Consider the following 14,459-nt stretch of genomic DNA (forward strand, 5'->3'; position numbering starts at 1 on the left):
TATATATATAAAAGCAAGACTTCCCTTGTAAAACCATAATTTTAAGATAAAAAAAATTTAAATATGCCTGGAATCTGCAAATAGGGTAACATCTAGGTTCTCTATCTTTCCCAAAAGTGATGGTGGATTTTTTTTATTGTGTATTTGTTTTTTAGAATGATACCAATCTTCCAGAGGAAAATATATACTAATCATAATAAAACTTATTATTTTACCATATTCATAGTTCATTGCTTAAAAAAAACAAAAACCTTAGCTATTTGTGTTTTTTAATAGATGACTGGTGGATTTTAAAATATTTGCATTTAAAGGTTATATGGATAAAAGATTGATGGCTAACTGAAATAGAATAACACTATATCAAATCCATATTTTCTCCATGTGTGAAACCATACCCATACAGTCTTTAAATTGGTATAGAACTAGCCAGGTCTCCTTAGGATCTAATAGAAGCAAGATTTTTCTGTGCTCATTTTTCAAAATCTCAATAGGCTTCTAATTTAATGGCATCCCACAGCTCAGATTTCTACACCCTCTGGATATACAACTTTAGGTACTCAGAAAAGTCTTTGAAAATTTGACCCACAAGGTACTATGCTTTCCCCCTTTCCCCAGAGGCTACCTTTTCATGGATATACAATGCTGCTTTATGGATCTTCAATGAGGCAGACTGAACAGTTTACTTTTGTTTCTCACAAAGTAAACATGGCATTAATTATTTGACCAAAATTTGCTAAAAAGCTAAAAAGTTTAAAACTTTTTTTTTTCAGACTGGGAAAGAAAACAAGGGAAAGAGTTGCAGGGGAGTAATGGGGAACAAAGCTTAACAAAAATTTAGTAAAATTTTAGATTTCTGTTTTTCTGATCATTGTCAAACAAGCCAGTACATATTCATTATACTCAGCACATATAATATGTTAAAAAATCTATTTCTGGTAACTGAAAGTACAGATTTTTGTAGTGCTACAAAGCAGTAGCTAAACATATACAATATGACTGATATGAACTGCAAAACATGAATATGAAGAACATAGAAAAGCATGGAAAAACTTGTGACTGACACACAATGCCATAAGAAAAATCAGGAAAACAATATATGCAATGTATAAATTAAAATAAACAGAAACAACAAAATTAAAATAGGAAGTTCTAAGTAAAGCTACCAAATCCACCTCTTTTGTAGAAGGAGGAACTATGGATATGAAATAATTAATATATGTGCTGTTAGACTTGAGTTATGGTTTATTTTCCTAAATCTTTTTTTCTCTCTTTTTAACAGAGAAAAATAATACATAAGACTACTTTTAAAAATTGAAGACAGTAAGCTTTGGTCTACATTTAAACTCCACAGTTCCTTCTTTGGATATGAATGGAATTTTCCATTACAAGTCTTTGATTATTACACTACCGAGGTGAATAAATTCAAAATAGCTGATCATCACTCAATGTTTCTATTTGTGTGTATAATGTTCTGGTTCTGCTTATCTCATTCTGAAACAGTTCATGTAAGTCTTCCTAGGCTATTCTGAAGTCCCTTCCTTCATGATTTCTCATAGAACAATAGTGTTCTCTTTTGAAAACTCTACACATTTAGCTGTCATACATTTCAATTAATAAACATTTGTTAAGTATTTATTAAATATTTCCTATATAATAGGTAATTCTGGATTTAGAGTCAGAAGAGACTTCAAAGGGCATCAAGACCAACCCCCTCATTTTACACAAGCAGAAACTGTGACTTGGAAAACTTATGTTTTCCCAAAGTTTACTAAGGTAATATTGTCAGAATATGAACTCAAGTTTTCTGATTCCAAACCTACACTCTTTTTAGAGTACCATGCTAAAAGATGAAGATATCTTTCCTAATGAAGAAATACAAAACAACTTAGATATTCTTTTAAATTTTACAAAGTGAAATTATCGTTATGAATTTAGAGCTTTTCAGTCAGTAGGATCATAAATTCTGACCTGGAAGAGAAAAATACCTCATTTTTCCAATGAGGAAACTAAGGCTTATTGAAGTTAAGTGACTCACCCAAGATCATACAACTAATAAGAATTTTTGGCAGAGCTCAAATTCAAACCAAGCCCTCTGACTCCAGATCCCTAATACTTTTCCACTATCCCAGGTTAGCAGTTTTGTTAAAGCAGTTTTGTATGTGTAAATTTGTATTATCAAGGATTCATTTTGCTTTTTAAACATGTTTAAGATTGATCAATTTTGACAGATGTTAAAATTAATTACCTCAATCTTTACCAGTAGTGATGTATTTGAAATGCACTATAGTCTTTTGGCTCAAATGGTCCCTTAAGCTCACTGGGCCTAAAGCTCCCATGTTATTTGTTCATTTTAAGCCCATGTTGATATCCAGTTTAGTGGACAAATTGATAAGATGTTATTCTATTTCTAAAATAGCAACCTCATGCTTTCCAGAAAAGGATTTTTGTAAAACATGCACTATATATAATAGCACAAAGGTAGTAACCAACCCAATGAAAAATATTTTTCTTTTAAAATAGTATATAAACTAACAGTACTTATGGCAATAATTTTAAAACCCTGCAATTTTATTTTTAGTCTACTAAAAGACTTTAACCATAACCTTTATGTTCTGGCAAGGTTGTGTGTGTGTGTGTGTGTGTGTGTGTGTGTGTGTGTGTGTGTGTATTGAATTTATTTTAATCTAGCCAAAGATATATTTTCCATGTGAAAATTAATATGGGCATACTGGTCATGGGAGATTTTCCCCTTTCAAAGCGTGCTAATTCATAAGTATTGAAAGGAATATAAATCAGCCAGTATTCAAGAGTAAAAAGGAAAACTCTTATGCTTTGGAAAAATATTTCTAAAGAAATCTGCTTTTCAAAAGGATTATATACTTCTTAGTCCCGGAGTTTCTATGTATTCTATATATGATTATCCAATCTGTGAATAAGATTTTTTTTTCTTAATAGGAGGGCTCTTTCAGAAAAATGCATGTTTAAATATTATATTTATTTAAGACTCATGGAAAGTCAGTGGCTATGATGATACTTTGGATTTATTCTCTTTTCCAAAAAGAAAATTAGTGAATGATTTATGTTGATCTTCTAATTTATTTAATGGAGTAAACAATTATTATTCAGTTAATTGAACCTTTGTTTCCATTTCTAGAACTGGGAATGGAATAATTAATTAATTATAAAAGTAGAGTTCCTTGAAGCAAGGTGTAAAAATAAGGTTAAAAGGTATAGACCATAAGCTATAAATGCAAAAGGGCAATGGAGCAGTGCAGTGAATAGAGCACTGGAGAGGAAGTCAAGATGAGTTCAAATATGGCTTCAAACACTAGCTGTGTGATCGTGGACATATCACTTGCATCAATGATAACATTAATCTCCTAGGATTGTTTTGAAAAAAAAATAATTTGAGACAATAACTGTCGAATATTTAACATAGTTCCTGGCAAACAGTAAGTGCTGTATACATGTTGGCCATTATTAGCTATAATTAAAATAGCTAGGTGGTGCAGGTTGGGCCTGGAGTCAGGAAAACCTGAGATCAAATTGAATCTCAGACATTTACTAGTTGTGTGATCCTGGTTAAGTCACCTAACTCTTTTTGCCTCAAACTCCTCCCCTGGCAAATGCACTGCAAAAGGAAGTAGCCAATAGCTCCAATATCTTTGTCAAGAAAACCCCAAATGGGGCAGCTAGGTGGCACGATGGATAGAGTACTGGCCCTGGAGTCAGGAGGACTTGAGTTCAAATCCAGATCAGACACATGATAATTGCCTAGCTGTGTGACCTTGGGCAAGTCACTTAAAACCCCACTGCCTTATAAAAACTTAAAAAAAAAACCCAAATGGGATCACAAAGAAGCAGGCACAACTAAAATGACTGAACAACAAAAGATAATTAAAATATGATCATTATTTTATGAGGAGCACAGACTCTATATTTTCAGAAATGGATTCTGTGAGCTCAGCTAGGGTTACTCAATATTCATCTATGCACTTTACGATTCTCTCTCTCTCTCTCTCTAAGGTTTTTGCAAGGCAATGGAATTAAGTGACTTGCCCAAGGCCACACAGCTAGGTAATTATTAAGTGATTAAGTGTCTGAGGTCGCATTTGAACTCAGGTATTCCTAACTCCAGGGCCGGTGCTCTATCCACTGTGCCACCTAGCCGCCCCATACTGTTTTCTTTTAAGAAAACATTTTCAAAAAGATAATTACATGCCAAACAAATAATTAAATTTCTAGTGTTTACTTCAAAAGACAGTTAATAACTTATATCCATGTTTCCTGATAATTAAATAGATCAAGCAACATATGTTTCAACTCCCCAGTCTAACAGTTTTAACATTCTGATAGCTAACTTGTTACTAAACTTATAAATGTGAATGCTATATAAAATTTACAAATTGAAATATTCCACATTATTTCTCATTTCCCAGAAATTCCCTGATGAGGAATTGCTCAGGGAAAAACCAAAATTCCAGTAAAATAGATTGGGAACCTCAGTAGCATAAGAATATGGAAATGAAGTTTACAATTGCAATTCAAATAATGCATTCTCATTTGCTTATATCCTTAATCTGTAAAATTAGAATGTTATTACCTGCCTTATTCTACAGAATGACTAAAATGCTAAAAATGAGATCTTAACTATGAAAATGCTTTAAATAAATACTTTTCATTATCTAAATGACCATAACCTTTGACTCAGATACCCTACTACTATTATTATTATTATTTACTCAAAGGAGTTAAAGAAATCTTTTTTAATAATTATTTTATTTTATTTTTAGCAATATTTTTTATAGTTACAAAGGACTAGAAATCCCATAATTTGGGATGGATGCATTGTGAGGCAAAAGGAATGTCTAAGCACATTAAGTTGCATAATTGTAGTATAATATTACTGTGCTATAAAAAAATTATGACTATAAAAATACATAGGAACATGGAAAGACATGTCAACTGAAACAAGTGAAGACAGAACTCAGAAAACAATATACACAATAACCACAACAATATAAATGGAAAGAACAACCACACCCACCTACCCCCCAAAAACCTCCAAACTATAATTAGGACAAAGACTGGTTGTCTAGCAGAGATGAGAATACGCCACTAGCCCTTCTTTGAGACTCAGTAGATCTATTGATTAGTTTTGCTGAACTTTTTTTTCCTTTCATTTTTATTCTTTGCTTTAGGAAATAACTCTCTGGGTAAGATGGGAAAAAGAATATATACAGAAATAAAGTATGTAAAAATAAAAGCTATTGATTTTTTAAAATATGCCTTTTATTGACCAAGTGTAGTGGCTTTCAAATAGCCATGATAATAAAATGTCCAGAGCCCTATCTTCTCCCCACTCCAGAAGGGTCAGGCAGAAGCAGGCTTAAAAATAAATAAAATTCAGGATTGCACAATCAATTGATTTTAGCAGTCAGACTTTGAATAGCCTCTCCCATAGATAGTCTGAATGACATTACTCTATCTTTCAGAGGGAATAGACTCCTGAGAATCTAATAATTTAGCTTGTCCTTGAGAAAATGTTAATTGTAGTGACTGGAAAAACACAGCACAAGGAGAAAGAATCAAGAGAACCACTTTCTTGGAGAGAAATGTTTTGTCTTGAAGAAACATGAAGGAAACTATTAAGACTTTAATTGGAATCTTTGAGAGTTGAATAGGACTCTAATAGGACTATGTTTCCAGAATTAAGAAGTCAATGATAACACTGATGAAAGATGGTGATAAGTGATTTTATTCACAACTGATATATTAATAGTAAATAATTATGCCTATCATAATGCTTGCTATATTATTAATAAATTATATAACTAATAACCTTGATGTTTATTCAAGTCAGAGTTTAAGGGGTTTGAAAAAAAAGAAGTAAGCAAAGGTTTATGGGAAAAGAGAATTCTCCAGTTTTGTTAATAATTATTTAATAAACCAAGTTGGGAAATCAGAAATAATTTGTGAATAAATGTCAAAATATGTCCCTTGATTTCTTGGGAACCTGAAATGAAAATGAATTATGTATATGATGACAGTTAGATGGTGGAGTGGAGAATGCCAGTCCTGGAGTCAAAAATACTTGAGTTAAAATATAATTTCAGACACTTCCTAGCTATGTGATCCTGGGCAAGTGATTTAACCTTTGTCTCAGTTTTCTCATCTGTAAAACAGAGATGATAATATTAACACCTACTTCCCAGATTAGTGATGAGGATTAAATGAGATAATTGCAAAGTTCTTAGTATTTATGTAAATATTAGCTATTTTTATTTTATTTTATTTTTTATAATGTTAAGTTTCAGTTAGAGGGATGATAATTCCAGGTAGTCTACATAAGGATTATGGATGCTAAACCATTTTTTATATAAAGGTGAACTTTAGTGCTAAATAAAGTATAAATAATCAAATGGAGGTGATATCTATTCCTGTATTAGGCAAGGCAGGAGTGCCAAAAAAGTGAGGATTTTTTTTTCTATTTGTGGTTGATATTTTATAAATAATAGATTGAATAAAATGACAGGTTTTGGTTTTGAAATGAATACTCTTTGAGTTGCACTGAGTGTTTATTGATAACTAAGAAACCTTTGGCTCTTCAATTTTTATTCAGTGGGACATTGATTTATTATTTTGTCGCCTGAGACCAAGCCATATTTGGCTTCACACTACCTGCTGCTCTTTCCTACTCCTCAAAGGATCTCTTAACTTATTCAAGCATGTCTACAAGAGTGAATGTACTCTTGAGGTCATGCTCCAGCATCATATACTTAATGACATCACCAAAATGGGGGTTAGAGTCTATATAGATTGCATTTTCTGTTGTTTCCTCTAGTGATATAGTCAAAACCATGGCCTTTTCTACCTAACTGAATTACAGGCTTTGGACATAAAATATTTTTGTTCTTTGGGACAAATAACAGCGAAGCTCTACTAGCTAGGCAAGAAAAGTTTATCTTTTTTTAAACTTGATTACTAAAATAATTTTTTTGGGGGGGAGAGGAGAATTCCTCCACCAACTACAATGTTTCTTTTTTCAATTTCTTTTTTATTTCTCTCCAGTTACATATAAAAACAAATTTAAACATTCATTTTTAAAAACTTTGATTTCCAAATACTCTCCCTTCTTCCCAACCCACTCCCCCTCATTGAGACAGCAAATTATTTGATAATGGTCATGTTGTGAAAGTAAATATAGTCCCCCTCTTCCTCTTAAAAGGAAACCTAAAGAAAAATTAAGTAAAAAAAAGTTTCAGTCTGTATTCAGATACCATCAGTTCTGTCTTTGGGGATGAATAATATTCTTAATAATACTCCCTTCAGAGTTGTCTTGGGTCACTGCATTGCTGAGAAAAGGTAGGTCACTCCTAGCTGATCATCCCACAATATTACTGCTATTTTGTATATAGTTCATTTCCCATTACATATGCTCATGTAAGTCTTTTCAGGTTTTAATGAGAGCATCCTGCTTATCATTTCTTAAAACTGAATAGCATTTTATCATAATCACATTTGCTCAGTCATTTCCCAACTGATGGGCATCCCCTCAATTTCCAGTTCCTTGTCACCAGAAAAGAGCTACTATAAATATCCTTATACAGAGAGATCCTTTTCCTTCCTGTTTTTCATCTCTTCTGAAATATAGATTTGGTTGTGACATTGCTAGGTCAAAGGTTGCATGGTTTCAAATTGTTCCACAGAATTGTTGAGTCATTTAACAACTCCACAGAGCATTAATATCTCATTTTCCTTACATCCCCTCCAACATTTATCATTTTCTCTTTCTGCCCTATTAGCTAATCCAAAAGGGATAAGGTAGTACCTCAGTGTTGTTCTAAATTGTAATTCTCCAACCAATAATGAGTTAGGACATTCTGTTTAATATGGTCATAGATAGCATTGATAACCCCATCTGAAAACTGTTCATATCTGTTAATCATTTATCAATTCAGTAATGGCTCATATTTTTTTATAAATTTGACTCAATTTTCTATGTTTGAAAAATGAAGTCTTTATTAGATAAACTTATTATTTATTATTATATTATAGTTATTATCATATTATAGTTACTATTGCTACCTGTATTTCCCTCCAACCTATTCCCTCCAATCACATTTAATCTATTCTCTCTCTCCTTTCACCCTGTCATTGCATCTGCATCTGAATTTCCCCTCCCATAATCTTCCCTCCCTTCTGTCTTCTCCCCTTTCTCCCATTTCCTTCCCCTCCTACTATAATCTAGGGTAAGATAAATTTCTATACTCAGCTGAGTATGTATGTTATTCCCTCTCTGATCCAGTTTTGATAACTCACCCATTTCCCCTCAACTCCCCCCTCCCACTACACTGCAAAAGTTTTTTCTTGACCCTTTTATGTTAAATAACTTTCCCCATTCTATCTCCCTTTCTTCTAGACTTCTCTCCCACCCCTTAACTCCTTTTTAATATAATATTCCTTCTTAGTCAACCACTTTATTTATATAATCCTTCTAACTGCCCTAATAAATAAGAAAGTTCATATGAGGCATCAGTATCTTCCAATGCAGGAATATAAGTAGTTTAGCATCATTAAATCTCTTATGATTTTCTTTTCCTGTTTACCTTTTTATGCTTCACTTGAGTCTCATATTAGAAGATCAATTTTTCTGTTCAGCTCTGATCTTTTCATCAGGAAAGTTTGAAAGTCCCCTATTTCACTGAATATCCATCTTTTTACCCTGAAAGATGTGTGTTCAGTTTTGCTGGGTGGTTGATTCTTGGTTGAATTCCAAGCTCTTTTGCCTTTTGGAATATCATATTCCAGATCTTTTGATCCCTTAAATATAGAAGCTGTTAAATCTTGTTATCCTGATTGTGGCTCCATGATAATTAAATTGTTTCTTTTGGTCTGCTTGCAATATTTTCTCCTTGACCTAGGAGCTATGAAATCTGGCTATAATATTCCTGGCAGTTTTCATTTTGAGATGTTCTTACAGGAGATGATTTGGTACATTCTCTTAATTTCTATTTTTTCCTTTGCTTCTAGAATCTTAGGGCAGTTTTCCTTGATGATTTCTGGAAAGATAATGTCTAGGCTCTTTTTTTGATCATGGTTTCCAGGTCAATTGTTTTTTCAGTGAGATATTTCATGTTTTCTTCTAGGTTTTTCATTCTTTTGATTTTGTTTTATTGTTTCTTACTTCTCACAAAATCACCAACTTCCCTATGCTCAAGTCTATATTTTAAGGAATTATTTTCTTCAGTGAACTTTTGTCTCTCCTTTTTCATCTGGTCAGTTCTTTTGAAGGAATTCTTCACCTCATTGGCTTTATGGACTTCTTTTTCCATTTTGCCCAGTCTGTTTTTTAAGATGTTATTCTCTTCAATATTTTTTTTGTGCATCATTCACTTGATTGACTGATTTTCATGATTTTCCTATAGGGCTTTCATTTCTTTTGCCAATTTTCCTTCTACCTCCTTCACTTGATTTTCCAAATTCTTTTTGAGCTCTTCCATGGTTGAGACCAATTCATGTTTTTCTTGGAGGCTTTGGAGGTAAAAGCTTTGACTTTGTTATCTTCTTCTGAGTGTGTATTTTGATCTTCCTTATGACCAAAGTAATTGTTTATGGTTAAATTATTTTTTTCTTCTGTTGCTTGCTCATTTTCCAACCTATGACTTGATTTTAACTTTTTTAGGATAGGGCTCTGCTTCCAGAATGGAGGATGCATTGTCCCAAGCTTTTGGTTTTTTGCAGTTGTGTTCAGAGATACTTCTAGGAACCTGCGTTCTAAATTCCTTCAAGGTGATATAATCTAAGGTGAGGTTTTTACTATACCCCTGATCTGTGCTCTGGTCCATGGGTGACCACAAACACTTCTTTCTGCCCTAGAACTGAGAGGAGGGTCCCCGCTACCCTGTGGCATCAATTTCTATTGTACTATTGCTTCACTTCTTCCTGGGAATGCAACCCAGATCAGAATATAGGCAAAGCACAGAATCTTGCCTCTGTGATAGCACCACCCCCCCACAATCTCCTTCTGATCCCATTAGTATCTGTGTACTGAGAACTTTGGAAGCAGCTGCCTCTGCTGAGGCTCCCAAGGACCGCTCCTGGTCCACTAGGGTCTTGTCTGCTCTGCTGAGGCCTGTACATTTGCCCAGGTTGACAGACTTTTCCTTCTCACCTTTCAAGCTGTCCTTGGCAATGTCTAAGCTGAGCAATCCAGAAAATGCCACTGCTGCCACTGACCCAGTTGCCCTATTGTCTGCTCCTGGATAGCTGGGGCTGGTTTGTTCTGTGCAGCCTTCGCTGCACTGAGCTCCTCTCATCACCATACAGACCCTTCCTACTAATCTTCCAAGTTTTCTTGGGCTGGGAAATTGTTTCACTCAATCTTTTTGTGGGTTCTGCCACTCTAGAGTCTGCTTAGAGTCATTATTTAAAGATATTTGGAGTGGTTTGAGGGAGATCTCAAATGAGTCCCTGACTTTACTCTGTCATCTTGGCTTTACCTCTCCTAACTACAATGCTTCTGTTGAGGGCTGGATCCACTTTTAGGTAAAAATCATTAAAAACATTATTACACAATATATCCTAAACAAGTATAGTTTTCATTAGTGAATTAAGAAAAAGGAAGAACTCTATAATCTATACTACCCCTTGCTTCCTTCTTTCCTGCCTCAACCAACAAAAGGTAGTGGCAGGCCATGCTTATCTTATTTATCAGAGAAGTATGACTTTTGTTAAGCAGTTTTTGACTTGCTTGTTTGTGTCATTGCAAGCTGTTTTTTAAAGTTAGGAAAACATAAGCTCTTTCAAACTCTTTCAAACTCTTTAATGCTTTTCCTAGTGAACAATTTACTTTTGTCTCATTAATTCATAGGATCATAGATTTAAAGATGGAAAGGGATTTTAAAATTTATCTAGCCCTGTCATCTCCTTTTATGGATGTGTGTGAAAATTAATATTTCTCTTTTATTTGATAACTAATTATTGTATTAGGATCAAGGTTTTTTTTCACTTTTCTACTTCCTCAACCAGTATGGGAATTCTTTCTTAAAGATTTGCCCAGATCAGGATCTAAATTTGCATTACTACTCCTTCAGTTTGCTCAAACAAATCTTGGAAGTACTGAGTCTCCCTTTTGTCAGACAGGTGATATGAAAATTCACCGAAGTTTTGGGTGATCCAAGTCTTGTATCCCAAGACCCTTATTGTGATATAGCCCAGCCTCTCTTTGTAATATTCATTTTTTCATTAATTGTTAACCAATCAGTTAATTACTACCCTTAGGAACACCTCCTCTTTGAAGAGTGCCTAAAATGTGAACTCATCGCCATAAGGAGTCTTTGGTCTAGGAGAAATGGTCTAGTGGCCATCCTTTTATTAATAAAATGATTAAATTATCCAAAAATTATGTCTCAGATTTTTTTATAATCTTCCCATGTGAAAACTGAGGCTCATAAAAACTTGTTCAAGGTCACACTAATAGTAAATGGCAGAGGCAGAATCTGAACTTAAGAACTAAGAAAGGATATATACTTGTTTTAATTCTGTACTTAGAAAACTTTCAATGTTTTGCCATGGCAAATAATGGTACTTTTTGGTGTTTTGTTTTATTTTTTTTAAAGAATGCATTTAGGAGGTAGCTAGGTGGTAGTGGATAGAAGCTCCAGTCCTGGACTCAGGAGTTCAAATCTGGACCTGACACTTGCTAATTATTTAGTTGTGTGACCTTAGGCAAGTCACTTAACCCCATTGCTTTGCAAAAGACAACAAAAAAAAGAATGCTTTTATTAATATTAAAGGCCTTTTTTAGATCTATGCTCCATAGTGTTTATAGTATGTGAGTACTGTATCAAACACACACACACACACACACACACACACACACTTATAGTTCCTTTATTAATGACTATTTTTTAGACCACCATGGTTTCTAAAAAAAATTATTCTTTCTACATATTTCCCTTTTATTTTAATTTACTTATTCTTTAGCACGCTGTTATGGGATGAGCTTAATAAAGGCAAGTCCAATGTCTTAGATTAAGAAATGAAACAATACATTAAGTAAGGAGACTTAATTATAATATGGAAAGGATATTATGCAAGGATTTAACACTGATTTATTTGAATATAGCTTCCTGGCCTTTGTTTTGGTTAAGTTATCATGTCAATCAAGCCTGAGGGAGAAGCTTTTTTATACTAAGATCATCAGGAAGATTCTTCAGTGGATTGAGCTTTAGCCTACTAGAACAGTAAATTCTGAAATAGTTTTAATACTTATAAAGAACCAGTTCAGCTTACAGGGAACAGATGGTGTTCCTATAGCATACTATCCCCTGACAACAAGGTCCTAAAGTTCTTTTAGAAGATCTTCCATTAGCTAAATGGCCCTAGGATTATTATTGGGCATTTCATATCTCTGAGATTTGAAAAACTTGACTTAGGCAGCACTAGAGGAGGGAGGAAATTTTAAAATAGAAACCCTCCCCCAAAAAAGCAAGCAATGTGTAATAGCTACTGAAGAAATGACAGTCTAAAGAGGAGAATGAAGGACCAAAAATCTCATGCTTTCCTTCCCCCTCACCATTCTTCATTAGAATTGAGTCTAAGATCTGATGATTTGGTACATGTGGTGCATGTGGTCCATGTGGTCCATGTTGTAGATAGTGTCTAATCTTTCCAGTTCACAATGGTATATCACAATAATATAAATGGAGACAATGAACAGGATCAGCCAGAAATATCAAGGTCACAGCATGAACAATGACACCTCTGGAAGTATTTCTCTAACAACTAATTTTGAAAAAAATGCTTTGCTCTCTTTTCTCTGATCAATCCTCCATCAATTACTTAGATGGGTGACCATACTAAGACAAAAGATCCTTGATTGATCCATCAAGATTGGTAATTATAAGGATAATAATTCACCTAAAGATAGTAGCCTCTTTCCCTTTCCTATGAAGGTTGGTCGAAGAGGGATTGATGATTTCTGGGAGTTGAGACAGTCTCCTTACTGAGGTCACACACTCCAATTTGTACCACCTCATCAGAAATTTGGATTTTACCCCCACCAGTTTTGAAAAAATGAACTTTTGGAGGCAGTTAAGTAGCACAGTGGATAGAGCACCAGTCCTGGAGTCAGAAGGACCTGAGTTCAAATGTGGCCTCAGTCACTTAATAATTTCCTAACTGTGTGACCTTGGGCAAGTCACTTAACCCCATTGCCTTGCAAAAAAGAAAAGTGAACTTTTTGTCTTCTCCTGCTGGGAACCAGACTATTGTCCCTTTCTAAAATCTCCTGGTTATAGATTTCTAACTTTTTTTATTCCACTTAATGTTATAATCCTTATACCCCCCCATCTCTGACAATTAAATATTTTTGCCTTTTCTTGCAAGAAATCAGGTCTCTACCACCACTAGCATTTCTTGCATTCTACTTTCCAATACCTCTACATATGGATCCTGTCACATACTGTTTTCCAGAACCATTTTGCCCACCCCCCAAAAAAGAATATAAGCTTAAAAGCTGGAACTTATTGTTTGCTTTTATTTTAATTCCCAGTGTTTAGGATGGACACATAGTTTATGCTTAATAAATGACACTATCCATAAAATGGTTTTCTGAGGCTAGGCAGAAAGTTAAGTGACTCTTTGTTCTATATAATGAAACAAACTATTAATTGAAGAGTACCTGTACTCTAGGATCTTGCTTAATATAGATCGTAAAATATTTCTTATGCAATATAATAATATGTATGCACACATACATATTTGACTGGATATTTGTTACAAAGAATTTGGAGGGGGGGTTTCCTCCAATGGAGTAAGTAATGGTGGGAAAGACAGAAAACAGATTTCTTCTAATTAAAAAAACACTAAAAAAAGAGTTTGGGGTGTGCTACAGATGTGGAATTTTGTATACATTTTCAGATGATGTCACTGTCTTGTTAATTTTGCTTAATTGTTTTATTTTGGTACAAGAAGCTTTCAAAGAATGGGGATGATCTGGAAGCATTTGCAATGTAAAAATGAAATATCAATGAAACCTAAAAATAATGTAAAAAGAAATATGGTATCCAGAATTTTTCTGGTCAGTGTTTTTCTTTTTTTTTTTTTTTATTCTTTTCTTTAGGTTTTTGCAAGGCAATGGGGTTAAGTGGCTTGCCCAAGGCCACACAGCTAGGTAATTATTAAGTGTCTGAGATCACATTTGAACTCAGATACTCCTGACTCCAGGGCTGGTGCTCTATCCACTGTGCCACCTAGCCACCCCCTAGCCACTGCCCCCTTTGGTCAGTGTTTTTCAATGAGTCTGATGATTCTCAAATGACTTCTTCTTGACCTATTTTGGAGGTTAGTTTTGCTGATAGATAACTGAAAGTTTCTTCTTTTTTTTCTCAAACTTGATTTTTCAGGAAGTCTAATATTTGGGTGAGGTTCTTCACCTGTTTTTAAACAATTTG

General features: G+C 34.0%; 1 protein-coding gene across 2 annotated transcripts in view; it reads left to right on the plus strand.

The window, feature by feature from the left end:
* Nucleotides 1–5,595, plus strand: part of TNFAIP8 (TNF alpha induced protein 8) — a 144,462-nt gene extending 138,867 nt beyond the window's left edge. The window contains exons 3-4 of one of the 2 annotated variants that reach the window (XR_012472235.1): nucleotides 1,280–1,412; nucleotides 1,658–5,592. The gene's annotated coding sequence lies outside the window, so the exon portion shown is untranslated. Of the gene's footprint in view, nucleotides 1–1,279 lie in introns of both variants that reach the window. The other variant, XR_012472234.1, reaches the window with a different exon arrangement.
* The last annotated feature ends 8,864 nt before the right edge of the window (nucleotides 5,596–14,459 follow it).

The sequence above is a fragment of the Macrotis lagotis genome, chromosome X (genome assembly GCF_037893015.1).
Source record: "Macrotis lagotis isolate mMagLag1 chromosome X, bilby.v1.9.chrom.fasta, whole genome shotgun sequence".
Classification (NCBI taxonomy): domain Eukaryota; kingdom Metazoa; phylum Chordata; class Mammalia; order Peramelemorphia; family Peramelidae; genus Macrotis; species Macrotis lagotis.